At 39.7% G+C, this 15,029-nt stretch overlaps 1 pseudogene; it reads left to right on the top strand.

Moving 5' to 3' along the window:
• The window catches only part of LOC101977423 (cleavage stimulation factor subunit 2 tau variant-like), a 55,392-nt pseudogene that overhangs the window by 1,993 nt on the left and 38,370 nt on the right, over nucleotides 1–15,029 (top strand).

Genomic DNA, 15,029 nt, shown 5'->3' with positions numbered 1-15,029 from the left:
TTTATTTTGAGACAGGGTCTCAGTAGGCTTAGGGTGTCACTAAGTTTCGAGGCTGGCTTTGATCTTGTGATCCTCCTGCCTCAGCCTCCCAAGTTGCTGGGATTCCAGGCCTGATTCACTGCACCTGGCCTCCCTCCTTTCTCTCTGAGTCTCTCCTTCCACAGGTGGTGGTAGCCCTGGTGATGGGGATGTCCAGATCAGGCAGCACCACTTGCTGGAAGGATCTCTGCTCCGCGCTGCTGTGTCCCCTCTGCTTCAGGTTGGCTGGACTGATAAGGGTCTGTTTCTGGGCTGTCCATTCTGTTCCACTGACTGTTTTTTGTTCTTTCTCCAATATCCCACTGTCCTGGTAAGTGTTGCTCCACAGTAGGTCTTGAAGTCAGGTATCATCAGCCACTTGTTTATCCAGCCTCGTTTATCCCCAGTGTTGTTTTCACTATTCTGGGTTTTTGCCTCTCTTTTACAAACTTTAAAATCAGTATTTCAGTCTCCACAAAATACCTTGCTGGGATTTTGTTGGGATTGCATGCACTCTGTAGAGCTGAGTTGGAAAGAACTGACATACTAATGATATTTAGTTTTTCTATCCATGGGAACATCAGCTGTCTCCTCATTCATTTAATCCTTTGGTTTATTCCATAACAGTTTATTAGTTTTTTTTTCACACAGAGCCTACAAATATTTTGTTAGTTTTTCCATGAGTATTTAAGTGTGGGGAGGTTAAAATAGATGATCTCATTTTTAAATGATTATTTTGAGTTCCTTATCTGATATTTCATCCACTTCAGTATTTTCGTCATCATTTACTGTTGAAGTATGACCTTTAGGAGGTGTCCTGTTACCTTGTTTTAAATATTTTTTGTATTCCTGTGTTGTTTTACTTCATCTATTGGAAGGAATTTCTCCTCCACTCTTGTGTGTTCCTTTTTAGGGCAGGTTTTCATTTCCTGTATTGAGACCCTCTCCTAGGCGTGGTGTCCATTTTTCTTTGTTTTTACTATAGCAATGAATGTCCTTAGGTGAGACTGGGGGACCACCCCCAGCAGTTTCTACTTGGCGCTTGGTCATAAGTTTGGGTTTTTGTGTCTTTGATTCTTTGTATTAAAGTTTAGCTGAAGATTGAGTGTCAAATTGATGTGTAGAGCAAGGTAAGCTGTCTTCTGGTTTAATTCAGCAGCAGAGTTTCTACCCTGTGAACTTGTAGTGTCTCTGCAGTTCCCAGAACCTCACAGAATAGGGGGAAACAACAATAGCAACAACCAATGCAAACAATATTCAGCATTGGTTTCTACTATGCCATCTATAATGTTAACTTACCACAACAAACAAAAATGGTAGGGTTAGCAATTGCCATCAGCAAAAACGATAAGTAACCGTGAACTATATCTGGCATCAAAGCAAACAACAGATGTCAGCTATGTCACCCATAGCAGTAATAATTGCAACAGCATTAATACTGGGGGCAGGATTTATAGAAAACAATTAGTGCTAAAAGATGGTAAGAAAATAGTTAATTTACAGAAAAGAAAATGTATAGGTAGGAAGGTCAAAAAGAGTTTATAATTTCAAAAAGTAAATAGAATGTAGGATATGATAGTGATAAGAAAGGAGGAGAAAAAAATGTAAGAAACAAAATAAAGGGAGAGTGAAAGAGTAATAGCATTTGGCTGTTAGCTGAAGAAAAGAGAGAAAAAGAAACAAGAGAAACACAAATGAAAAATGATACAGAAACAAAAATCAGAATATAGTAATAAAAAATCCTAACCCTGAAAGGCAAGGCAAGGGTAAATAACCACACTTAAACAAAGCTAAAAATGGGAAAAAAGAAACAAATGTATGCGTATGTAGTCTGTGAACCAATTAGCCCAGCACACACGGGCACCTGCACACACGGGCACCTGCACACACATACACACACACACACACAGAGAAGGAAAAAAAGATTGTTAACGAAAAATTAAGGAAGCATTTCCATTGAGATGGTCAAAATAGTACATGAGAACAGATGGTCACTGTCTGTTTCTGATTGTCGTCCTTTTCCTCTTTCTTGAGCTGTGTACTGAGAGTGAGAAGAAGGGCTGAGGGTTGTTAGATCTTTCCTCTTTTTGTGTTGTTCACCAAGCTGCCAGCTGGAGTGACTAGGTAGGCTGGGAAGTCCTGTCTGCCCAGAGCAGGTGGAGGGTTCCCAGGCTGGGGCAGCTGCAGGGCTCTGTGGGTCTAATGAGGCAACAGGGGCATTGCTGGGTGGTGCCTGCTCTGCAGAGATTATGTGGGGGCACCCTTAGGGCCTGGCAGGTGTCAATCTGCTGAGAGTCTGGGTCTTGGGAGTCTCCCTAGGATTTCACTTGTTGGGTTGGGGAGCCAATTCTTCAGTCCTTCTGCTGCCCATGAACCTGCCTGTCCAGGCTTCCTGGGCTTAGTCCCTGGGCTTAGTCACGCCTGCCTCTTCAGATTCCTGATGTGCCTAGCTGGTCACACGATCTACCAGATTCAAGGGGGAGGTGAATTGGGCTCCCCTTCACTTTTCTGACTAGAATCCCCCTTGGTGAAGTTCGCTCTCCACCTGTTCTGCTCTGATTCTGCTAGGCATCGATCGCCTGGGTCAGATGGCAGGCACTTGCTCGACCTTGTAGCCGTGTTTGCTCAGGTCTTCCAGCTCTTGCAGCAGCGTCTGCAGTGTGGCAACCTCAGGAGGGCTCCTTCTTCAGCCCTCTGTGGCATTTGGGAAACGTGGGCACTTTTCATGTACCAGTGCACAGTGTAGCCTCTGGATCAGCTAAGGGCAGGCTCCTTTTCTGATCTCAGGATGTTCCATACTAAATTGGCAACTGGCTGGTCTCCAACGTAGTCTTTCTTCTTAGTTTAATAGACCAAATTTCTGAGTCTCTAAGACACCCTGGCCAACCAATATGGAGTTTTGATGAAATCCCTCTTTCACCCACCTCACAAAGAAGCAGGACTCCTGCTGGAGTCCCAGGTCACAGAGCAGCGAGGAATGCAGGCTTCCTCTGGTCTGCCATCTTGAATCTTGCAGCGGACATGATTTCTTCCTCAAATGTATGTTAGGATTAATTTGGAACTACTCTAGGTCTCGTGCTTTCTATTTGGGAAGGTTGTTTATTATTTATTATTAATTTAGCATCTTAGACAGATGCAGTCCTATTCAGTTTGTTCATTTCTTTTTGTGATAGATTTGGCCTATTTGCCTTTCAAGAAATCATTCCATTTTATGTAGCTTATTCAGTTTGTGGGCACAGATTTGTTTATGGTATTCCTTTGTTTGTCCTTTTGATGTCCATGTGATCTGTATCGATGCTACCTCTTTAATTTCTGGTATTGGTGATTTGTGTCTTCTTTTTTTCCCCTTTGTTTGCCCACCTAGAGGCTCATGGATTATATTGGTTCATTTTATTCTTAATTGACAAATAATAATCATGTATTTATAGGTATAACAGAGTATGATTTTCTCTAGGAACAGGGTATCATCAGTATAGGAACCAGATATCAGTAGGGGATGAGGACAGAGCAAGGTCCTGAGCAGCCGTGCAGATAACCCAGAGGCTGGTCCCGGAATGACCTCGGTCCTCTTTGAGTATCTGGCCAGATGAGGGGGTTGTGGTCCACTGCTACAGTGGTGATCCCAAACGAACCACACCTCCAAGTGTTCATTCCCTGCAAACACTGACTTTAGACTTGACCATATGATTCGCTTTGGCAAATGCTTTTTGGTCAAATGTCATGTAACAGAGATTAGTGTTGAACCTCCACACTGGGCGTGTTCCTATAGAAAACAGCTGTCATCTGTGGAAGGTGAATGATCGTAGGAAACAAAGTCTCAACATTTCAGCCACCTTTCCAGGACCCCAGCAGATATGTAGGTGAAGTTATTTTATGCCATGTAGGTTCAGCCAACCAAATAATGAATGTAACTTCATAAATGTTCTAGGCAAAACTAGCTGAAAAACTACAACCATAAAACTATATAATCATGAGGACTAAAATTATAGTGTTTGAAATCACTGTTTTGAGATGGTTTGTTATGCAGCCACGGCTAACTGAACTATGATGCTGGGTTCTGTATGGCTTTTCAACATTGATAATTTGAATAGAATTTAAAATAAAGTCAAGTTTAGTATTAAAATCCTTCACAATGGCTCAGATAATCTCACGTTAGATTTTACTCTACTTAAAGGCTTGTGCTAAGATAAAAAAAATTTTACATTATTTGCATTGTCTGTTATTCCTAAATTTTAGATTTTATTGTATATGAGGGAGATTGTTTTTTAACATTCTGGTTTAGTTAGTGTCTCTTTTTAAAACGTCTTTCACGGTTTTACCCTGTTCTGGAATAATGAGGGACACAGTGTAGAGAGTGAAGGAAGGATGCCTCTTGGGCACCACGAGGAGCCACCACAGGAGGAGGAGGAGCCCCCCTCCTGCGGCACCGATAGGTAGTTAGATCTGGCTGCCAAGATATCAGTGCTACCTTCACGTTTCAGTAGGGGGAAAGGTGGTAAAAGGTGATTAGAAATCAGAACATACATAGGAAATCCTATGTGCTACATAATTATTTGCTCTCTTTCCTATATACTGTGAGCATGTGAATGGTCATTATATGTAATTTGTAGAGTTTATGGCTTAATATGTTGAATTTAAAAAGTCAAAATAGATGCTTCTCCGTCACCTCCACACTGTTTACCCTCAGATGTCCGTGTTCTGTGATATCTCTTCCCCAGAGCACGAGGTTCTTCACTTTTCTGTTTTGAGTTTGGGATAGCTGTATTCTGGGTGCTTTGAGATCTTTTGTCGTGTGTGTGTGTGTGTGTGTGTGTGTGTGTGTGTGTGTGTGTGTACACGCACGTGCACGCCTGTCTGTCTCTTTCTCACTTTATCTTTGTTTCTCTCTCCCCACAACTCTCCTTCTCTCACTGCCAGAGCTATGAAAACTGTGCATTCTCATGGGGAGTTCTCACTAGTGAGTTCCTGTTTTATAACTTCCACCAATACGTTGTCTGTGGCTCCTGTGTCTGTAAAAGAGCCATTCTTTTTACACCAACATGTCTCCAGTCATTCCTGTGCCTTGTTTCACGCACCTGACCGGCTGTTTAGTGTCTCAACCACGGTGGAAATTCCGTAGGAAGTAGTATTTTAAGAGGCTTTCTGAGAGCCCTAAAAAGCAATCTCTCCTATTTCTACTTCCACAACTTCCCACACATCTTTTAAGTCACTCAGAATAATTTGCCTGGTGGAGTTGTCTTTGTAAATGTCTGAGTTTTCTTCCAGATGGAAAGCTTTGAGGGTCATGACTATTTAATAAATTTATATGTTTTAGTAATTCAGCTCATCTCTGTACTCACTAGAGCTGTTTCTCACATGTAGCAGCTGCCTTTTGGGAGAACAGGTCAGACACAGGGGCACACACCAATTCCAGTGAGTCAGGAAGCCTACAAGTTCAAGGTCAGCCTCAGTAATTTCTGAGGCCTTAAGTGACTTTAGAAGACCTTATATCAAAATTAAAAATTTAAAAAGGGCTGAGGATGTAGCTCAGTGGTAAAGCACCCCTATGTTTGAGCCCCAGTTAAAAAAAATGGGGAGACCAGTAGAGTAGAGGAAGTGGGAAGGGAACCAGGGAGAGCAAGGGCAGAAAGGGGAGGTGCAGGGAAAAAAGTTGACCAAATTATGTGCATGTGCAAATATGTCATGGTGAGTCCCACTGGTACATGTAACTATAATGTGCCAATAAAGTTCATTTAAATGGTTTGCTTAGCCTGCAATGATTGCATGTTTTTACAGTGTTCAGTGTGATCTTGCAGTACATGCATACATAGTGTACTGACCCAATCAAGGTAATTAATACTTCCGCCTCCTTACCATTGCTTCCTGTTTGGAACCTTGAAGCTCCTTTCTTCTGTTGATTTGTAAAATATATGATTGGTTTTTTGAACTATAGTTCCCTCAATCTGCTGTAGAGTACTCAAACTAATTACTTTATCTATTTGGGTACCGATTGGCAAATAACTTCTTTTTTTTTGATATCAAAGATTGAACCCAGGGTTCTTAACCACTGAGCCCCATCCCTTTTTATCTATATATCTATCTATTTTTTTAAATTTATTTTTATTTTGAGACAGATTCTCGCTAAACTGCTTAGGGCCTCACTAAGTTGCTGAGGCTGGTTCTGAACTTGCAAGTCTGGTCTCTTAGCCTCCTGAGCTGCTGGGATTTTAAAGGTGAGTGCCACTGTGTCTGGTGACATTAAACTTTTTTTTCTTTTTTTTTTGAGAGAGAGAGAGGCAGAGGGGAGGGAGAATTTTTTAATATTTATTTTTTAGTTTTCGGTGGACACAACATCTTTATTTTATTTTTATATGGTGCTGAGGATCGAACCCAGCGCCCCGCACACACCAGGTAAGCGGCTACCACTTGAGCCACATCCCCAGCCCTGACTTTAACTTTTTAAAAACCAATCTAAGTATAGTCAGAAGAAAAAAATGCCAAGAGTTAAAGGTTTTAAATCTATTTGTACAATTATTCAAAGTTAATGTTGATGTATTGCTTGATATTTTACAAAATGTGGGATTTACTTTGAATCTTGGGAACATGCAGTTTGCTAAATTGGAGCCAGATTTTAAAATGTGAATTTGACATGAAATTTTAAAGGACTCTTTAAAATTTTTAAATATGAGAGCTACCTCTTACTTTTAGCATTTCCTTTTAGAAAATGTTTTAGTTTGCATCTGGATTGTTCCCCAAAGACTCATATGTTGGTTGCTTGGTCCCATGTTGGTGGCACTGTTGGGAGGTGGTGGAGAATTTAGGAGGTTAGGCCCCCTTGCAGGTGGGTCACTAGGGGATGTGCCTTTGAAGATTTATTTTGTTCCCCATGCACGTACTCACTCTTTCTTTCTCTCTTTTTTCCCCCTCTCTTCCTCTCCTCCCTCTCCCCCCTCTCCTCCCTCTCCTCCCTCTCCTCCCTCTCCTCCTTCTCCTCCCTCTCTTCCTCTCCTCCCTCTCCTCCCTCTCCCCCCTCTCCCTACTGGCCCCTCTCTCATGCCATGATGATATGCCTCACTACAAGCCCAGAACCACTGAAGCCTGTGACTATGGACTAAAACCTCTGAAATCATTAACCAAAATCTTTCTTCCTCTAAGCTTTTCTCAGGCATTTTATCATAGTAACAGAAAGCTGAATAATTCAGAAAATAAATGTCTTTCACATTTTGGTCTATTGGATGAGCTATGAGCGCAGAAATATGAATTTCAGGTTATTGTAAAATTGATTTAAGCAACCAGTATGGAATTTTTATGTGCCATACCCAGCTTACAAAAAAAAGGTGGAGACTACAACAATTTTAATTCTCAAAATACATTTAAAAGACATTATTTCCCTGAATTTTCAATGCAGGATTTTTTTAACTATCACACTCACATGATTCTGATAAAAACAAATGGAAGTACTCATTAAATCTTATAGTAGATGTTGCCAGATAAAGATATAGGAACTAACGCTTATATAAAAATGGGACAGCACAAAAGAGACCAAAAACAAACAAGCAAACTAGTTTGGCACAGAGTTCACATATCCAGAATAAATCTACTGATTTTATGTCTTTTCAGGCCTCCATACATCTCTAAGCAGAGGGTAAACACAGCAAGAGCATTATCCCAAAGTAGTGTGCTGTCACTGTGCACTAGGAGGTGGTGTTGTAGTGTGGATGTATTAGAGTTGGGATCTGCAAAGTCCTACAAAGGCCCCTGAGGTCGAGGCCTGGTTCCCAGGGTGGTGCTCTTGGGAGCTGGTGTAACCTGTAGGAGATTGGGGCCTAGTGGGAAGTCTTTAGGTTACCAGGGGTGTCCTCTTAGAGGGCATTTTAAGACCCCGTTCTCTGACTCTCTTTTTCTTCCTGGCTTTGAGGCTAGCAGTTTTGCTTGGCCAACCCTCCTTCCATGATGAGTTGCCTGCCACCCCACTCTGTGCCCCAGCACAGAGGCCTAAAAACAACAGGTCTGGTCAATCATGGCCTCCAAGCTGTGAACCAGAGTGACCTTTCTCTTTGTGGTTGGCTCCGTCAGGTATTTATTATAGTGGGGGGAATTGACTAGCACCCTAGGGCACCAGTGTTCTTGGGAGATCCATCAATGTGCTAAGGAGCTAAGAAGCTTTGTAGTCTGGATGCAACACCTGAGTACAGCAGGAGGGGCTTCAGAGTGTGGGAGCTGGGACTGCACTTCCGATTCTGAGTGTGTCAAGAGTGATACCAAGTGTGATCTTTGAGTTATCCAGTCAATTCCTGTCATTGTGGCTTTTCCTTTTTTTGGGGGGGGTGGGTACCAGGGATTGAACTCGAGCACTAGACACTGAGCCACATCCCAGCCCTATTTTGTATTTTATTTAGAGACAGGGTCTCACTGAGCTGCTTAGCACTTCACCATTGCTGAGATTGGCTTTGATCTTGCAATCCTCCTGTCTCAGCCTCCTGAGCTGCTAGAATTACAGGCGTGTGCCATCGTGCCCGGCTTTCATTGTGGCTTTTGGTCCTGTATAGTCTATGAAGTTTTAGGACAATTCTCTGTGTGTGTTTGTGTGTGTGTGTGTGTGTGTGTGTGTGTGTGTGTGTGTGTTTGTTTATTTATTTTAGTTGTGGATGAACTTGTATTTTTATTTATTTTTCTGTGGTGCTGAGATTCGAACCCAGTGCCTCACACATGCTAGGCAAGTGCTGTACTACTAAGCCACAACCCCAGTCCCAGGAAAATTCTTTTTTTTTTTTTTTTTTTTTTTTTTTTTTTTTTTTTTTTTTTTAAAGCTGTTTTTTTTTTTTAAAGAGAGTGAGAGAGGGGAGAGAGAGAGGGAGAGAGAGAGAGAATTTTTAATATTTATTTTTTAGTTCTCGGCAGACACAACATCTTTGTTGGTATGTGGTGCTGAGGATCGAACCCGGGTCGCACGCATACCAGGCGAGCGCGCTACCGCTTGAGCCACATCCCCAGCCCCCAGGAAAATTCTTAATAGTGATTTTTTTTTCTGAGAAACATATCACTTTAATTACATAAAGCAGCAGCTTTCACGGTGGCACATTTGTACTTGTTATGAAAGCCACTGTTCTCTTACTCACCCCATGACCCTCCTTCCTCTTCTCTAATAGGTCTCCCTGCCACTTTCATATCTTTTTTCACTTCTAGATTTCTCATATGGGGAAAATTGTGGAATACTTGTCTTTCTGTATCTGGCTTTTTTTTCCCTTAACATTACAATCTCCATTCCATCTATTTTGCTAGGAATGACATGAGTTTATTGTTCTTTATGGCTGGATAATACTCCACTCTGCGTGTGTGTGTGTGTGTGTGTGTGTGTGTGTGTGTGTGTGTGTGTATCACATTTTCTTTATCAATTCATCCATTGACAGACATACCTGGTCTGGTTCCATAACTTGTCTATTGTGCTGCACTTCACAAGAAACAATAAACTATAGGGTAATATGCTGATTTTATTTTTTTCAAGGAATGGTGTAGCTAGATCATAAGTAGTATTATATTTAGTATCCTGAGAACCTCTATCCTGATTTCCATATGGCTTGCTAATTTAAATTCTCACCAACAGTGTGTGAGTGTTCCATATCCCTCACATCCTCACCAGCATTTATTGATTCATTTATTCTTTTTTTTGTATTCTTAATGATTGCCATTCTGACTGGGTGAGATAGAATCTCAGTGTAGCCTTGATTTGTATTTATCTGATAGCTATACATTCTGAACATTTTTTCATATAATTATTGTCCATTTGTACTTCTTTTGAGAAGTGTCTATTCTGTTCTTTTGCCCATTCATTGGTTGGGTTATTTGTTAGAATGAAGAATATGAGTAAAAATACTGTACTAAAACAGAATTCCTTGTACTGTTTTTCATTGAGTTTTGGGAAAGTTATTATTACCAAAAGCCAGTTTGCAACATTATCTATAGTTTAATTAATATTAATAGCAGTTGTAATTATAATGTATGATCTCAATGAATAGAAATTTACAAAGAGTTCTTTTGACTTTGATTCAGTCATTCAAGTAGTGGTTTACTATATTAGTGAGTAAATGTGTTAAAAATTGGATTGATTTTTAAAACTACATTCTAGTAGGTGAGTAAATCTCAGTAATATCCTAGAAAGTGACATGGTCTTTCCCCCAGGTACAGAACACATAGGGACAGATGTATATCTCATCCATTAAACTTTTATGCCATTGTCAAAAATAAAAGTAGGATTTCGCAGGAACATTTTCTGATCTTCAACTGTTAAGAGCTTTTTCCCCCACCAGAAAAGATAAATGACTCAGAACATAACAAGTCTGTGCTATAATTAGCACAATGGTGAGGGGAGAAAGACCATCTCTGCTCAAAATTCATTCTTGCCATTCTTCTGGTATCAAATAAGAGGAAAAAAATAAACGTTTTTGTGAAGATAGGAAAACAATTCAGGCCTATACTACATTAAGCTGAAACTTACTAACCAGAATTCAAAAAAGATCTGACCCTCAGATACACCTGTCAGAGGCACAGTAAAACCTTTCACGTGTTGTCCTGATTAAAAACATGTCTACCACCTTAAAAACCAAGAACAGACGAACCAAAGGCAGATTCCCTCTGAATGTAATAATCGTGCTATAAGCTTCAGAGAAATCTTTTCAAGAAATGTGTACTAAAGTTCTACACTTTTCTCTTCTACTTGTAGAGTTCTGTTTTCTCTTTTTCTTGTAGAATTCTAAGCTCATGTTGTGTTTTAGGAGATGTACACCCCGTGTCCTTTTGAGGTTTGATATCTGGTTCTCTCACAGGTTTCACTTCTTCATCTGGCTTAGGTTTGGCGCTGTCATCCTGAGGTCTCTTGGTGAGATCAAATGCAGCCAGCGTTTCTGGTGTCCAGTGAGCACTTGTAGGAGGAAATTCAAAAGGCACGGGTCCTACCAGCCCATAATTTGCTTTGAGTTCCAGCTATGGGGCTTCTGTTGGAATTTTTTGAAAGTAAATAAATGCATTTTCTCGTTGACATTTTTCTAGGGTATTCTTCACAAGGTTTCCAAGTTTCCTGAAGAACAAGTGTCCCGATGGTTTGACTGTTGGTCCAGGTCCTTGAGTTTCTCCATATTCAACAAGTTGAGACCTCCAAGAACTTTTTCTTATTCTTGTATCTGCTTCATTCAGTCTCAAAAACCCTACAATGTTTTTTTTACAAATACCTTTTCTAATGGTTTTTTACTTAGAGGATAGAACTTTGTAAGTGTTTAAAGTTTATATGTAAGGGAAGACAGTAAGAACGAAGAATGTTTTTTGAAGAAGTAATATTGCATGATAATAAAAAAACTAAACGTGAATGAGATAGGTTGTCCTGTATTACACTGGTAACTACTACTTTGTTAGAGAAGTTTTAGTAAAATACCTTTGTTAGCTGATTTTAGTGTACATTGTTTTTATATGGTTTTCTAATATATATATCTATATACATATCTCCTATCAGAATTGCATTGTTTTAGGTCAGAGGCCATAGCAAAAATTTAGAGAACAGACTCAATATAATCTTAAAAAATGGATTTAATAAGGCTGGGGATATTGCTAGAGCACTGGGTCCAGTTCCCACTGTTGAGGGGGGAAAAGATTATAATCATTTGAAACAGTTTAGTATATACACAGAATTGAGAAATATTGCATAATACTTAAACAAAATTCACACATCTGTAGATTTATCTTGTGTTGATTATTCTCCTAGAGTGTTAGATAATTTGCTATTATAAATGACACATTGGTTTTTTTTACTAGAAATAATAAAAGTAGTGTATTTTGAGAGCTTACTATGTGCCAGTCACTGTGCTGAGCACATATAAAGATGCACCATAACGCACCTTTAATAAATATGTAAAATCTGCATAAAGTGTCAAAATAGGAATATATGCATTTCATTTTGAAGAATGAACAAATTATGTCTAGCTGAACCAAGATTGTGTTCAAATAAATAATTGCTTAAATCAGATATCATAGCTTTCACCGATTTTAAAAAGCTGCATAGAAATCAAGTTTTTTTTTAATATGTGGAAATGCTAACTACTATTTTCAGTATATAATATTTAATATTTGAAGCTACAGTTTCCAGAATATTTGGAGCAATAAATGAATAGTTTTATTTTGCTGCTTATGGGAAATATTAAATTTCACTGTAAACAGTCAGTACAAATTGACTTGTTTCTGTATGTTATCTACTGACAATTTTAAACAGTACTTAAGGACCTATTTATCTTAGGTACTAGTGCTTATTTAACCTAGTTACTAAATTTTCACATTGATATTTTTGTGGATTATACTACCATGTATGAAATGGAAATATGCAGTATGCTCAGTGCTTCTATAAAATGCAGTTAATACTGGTATTTAAATAAATAATTGTCAGTTTTGACATGATCAAATAGTATTTTTTTGACTCAGCAAAGGTAACACTTTATCCTTTTAATACCCCATTATATATAAGATTTTTTGAAAATGGTGTTGGAAATGATCAAATGTAAAGAAGTTGCATGAAGGCTAGAGGGAGATGTAACTATTTGTATTAACCGTTGCATAAATTTCATACCAGGCTTTGACAGCTTACATATTGCTTCTGCTAAGTATTGTTTGTATAATGAATTATCTTTTTGTTTATGAAAATAAAAGCAATTTTACCTACTTTAAAAAAATAAATAAAAGTAGGAGCTGGGGTTGTCGCTTAGCGATAGAGCGCACACCTAGCACATGTGAGGCCCTGGGTTCGATCCTCAGCACCACATATAAATAAATAAATAAAATAAAGGTATTGTGTCCAACTACAAGAAAAAAAAATTAAAGGAGATAGTGATTGGTGCTCTAGCAGTGGATCCCTGGCAGGATAAAATCAACCAGCTGCTTTGAAGTATCATCGTCATGTATGGAGACCCCCTACCTGACTTCTTTGGAGAATGAGCTCGCTCATTGGTTTTCTGTCTTGGGCACCTAAGTATAGAATTAAAAACAGTTTGATAGGAAGAAAAGCAATTCAATATGAAGCCACCACTGAGTTCAGATTCATGAGGTTGGGAAGGACCTTGAGAGTAATTTTTTAACACTTCCTTCTTCATTTATATCCTGTCTCATTCCTAATATTCTATGCAGCTAACCTGGTTGACAGTAATGAGATACATCCCAATTTTGGACAAGTTAAACATGAAGAAAAGAATACATTTTATGGCTATTAAAGTGTGTTTCAAGCTTGAAATGTTTACCAGGTTCATAGCAGTGCAAACAAACGAAAAATCCCGAAAGCCAAGTGGAAGCAGAAACCCTGTGAAACAAAATATTTAAGGTGAAATTTGCAATGGTCCAAATTGGTTTTAATTCCCTTTATTACTCTATGACTTAACATGTAAATTTTTGGAGCTAGATAAAAAAATCCCAGTATAAATATTCTTCAGTCATTTAGGGATTTTTCAGAGCCAAGCCACTAAAGACAGAGGCTCACAATGGCCTTTCATCATTTGCTAATAAGAGGACCGTGGCTGGGGTCAGTGGTCTTCATCAGCAGGTGCCCTCCTTTGGCATGCAGATCTGATTTGCACACCATCAGCAGCGTGGCCAGGAACACCAGCAGCGTCAGCCATAGCATGTGTCACATCTTGGGCGGAGGGTAGTCGCCTCAAGGCGGTAGGCACTGCAGCCACAGAGGGCGGGAACGAGCAGGCTGGCAGGGCATGGGCCACAGGTGTCCCTGGGTAGTGCTCTCAGGGGGCAGAGCTGCACAGCATGGCACGGAGGCGGGCACCAGGTGCCGCTGTCCTCCAACGCTCCTTCTCGCCTCTGCGGCGAAGGAGGGAGCTGGACAGATAGGAGGCAACGGTCTCATTGCACTACCCGCTCATCAGTCCCCAGAGCCCAGGAACTAGGCACTCTGAGACCCCAGTGGCAGCCAGACGCACTTCCCTGGCCGAGGTCCCACCTCTGAGGACATGGGATAGCCACAAGGTCCTGGGTGCCACTGGCCCAACATCTCCTTGCGGCTGCCACTGGGGTTTCTCCGTCTCGATATGATGTATCTCTATTCTTGTTTAATTCCTAGAATTTTTTAGTTTCTTCTCAGAATCCTTTGATGATCCACTCACCATTAAAATGTGTATTGTTCAATTTCCACGTCTTTGTACAGCTTCTGTGGTTTTCTTCCTGCTGTTGATTTTGTGTCTGGGTGACCTATCTGTTAGTGAAAGAGATACATTGGAATTACCTGGCATTATTATAGTGGGATCTGTATGAACCTTTGTGTTGCATTGTGTTTTATCTCATTAGATGCACCAGTGTTTGGGGCATAAATGTTTACTATATCTTTTCTTGTTGGATTGTCTCCTTTACCAGGATGTGGTGACCATCTTTTTGTTCTCTGACAAATTTTGCTTGAAATCTGCTTTGTTGGGTACGAATAGGTATTCGTGCTGGCTTTCAGGTTTCATTATATGAAATGTCATTTTTCATTTTTTTTTACTTTGAGCTTGTGAATATCTTTGACCATGGCTGTGTTTCTTGTAGGCAACAATAACTGAGCCTTGTTTTTTTTTAGTCCAGTCCTATGATCTATGTCTATTATTTGGAGAAATGAGACCATTTATATTCAGTGTTATTATAGGGAAGAATGTGTTACTTCTTTTCATTTTGATTTATATTTAATGTTTACTTCTAATTGTTATATGTTCATCTACACTTCTGATGTAATTTACTCTTATCCAAGATTTCTGGATTATTTTTAATCTTCTTCTATGTGCAGAATTCTTCTAAGTATCTTCTGCAATGCAACATATTAGTAATGATTTTTTTCCGTTTATGCTCATCTTGGTATGTTTTTATTTCTTCTTCAATTCTGATACTACAGTTCTGATGGTTTATTGGATACAGCAATCTTGATTGGCTGTTATTTTTCTTTCAGGACTTGAAATAGATTGTTCCAAGCCCTCCTAGACATTAGGGTTTCTGTTGAGAGATTGAATTTTAAGCTGATGGGT

The sequence above is a fragment of the Ictidomys tridecemlineatus genome, chromosome 13 (assembly GCF_052094955.1).
Source record: "Ictidomys tridecemlineatus isolate mIctTri1 chromosome 13, mIctTri1.hap1, whole genome shotgun sequence".
Taxonomy (NCBI): domain Eukaryota; kingdom Metazoa; phylum Chordata; class Mammalia; order Rodentia; family Sciuridae; genus Ictidomys; species Ictidomys tridecemlineatus.
This window is presented reverse-complemented; position numbering and strand designations above follow the sequence as displayed.